Below are 227 nucleotides of genomic sequence, written 5' to 3' on the forward strand. Positions count from 1 at the left end.
CACCGGCATAATGTTAGCATCACATGACCCCAGCTACAAAGACATAGATGAGGACTGTAGTACTGAAGGATTTATGACATTAATTGATCTCTAACAATAAAATGAGCATACAGCATTAAGTATGTGCTTTTAATTTTTTGATCAATCAAATATATAGGTTTAAAAAAAGAAAATCACAAACACTAAATTCATTTTTTTCTTTCTTTCATATACATGATACATTTCTT

Source organism: Penaeus monodon, chromosome 23 (assembly GCF_015228065.2).
Source record: "Penaeus monodon isolate SGIC_2016 chromosome 23, NSTDA_Pmon_1, whole genome shotgun sequence".
Classification (NCBI taxonomy): domain Eukaryota; kingdom Metazoa; phylum Arthropoda; class Malacostraca; order Decapoda; family Penaeidae; genus Penaeus; species Penaeus monodon.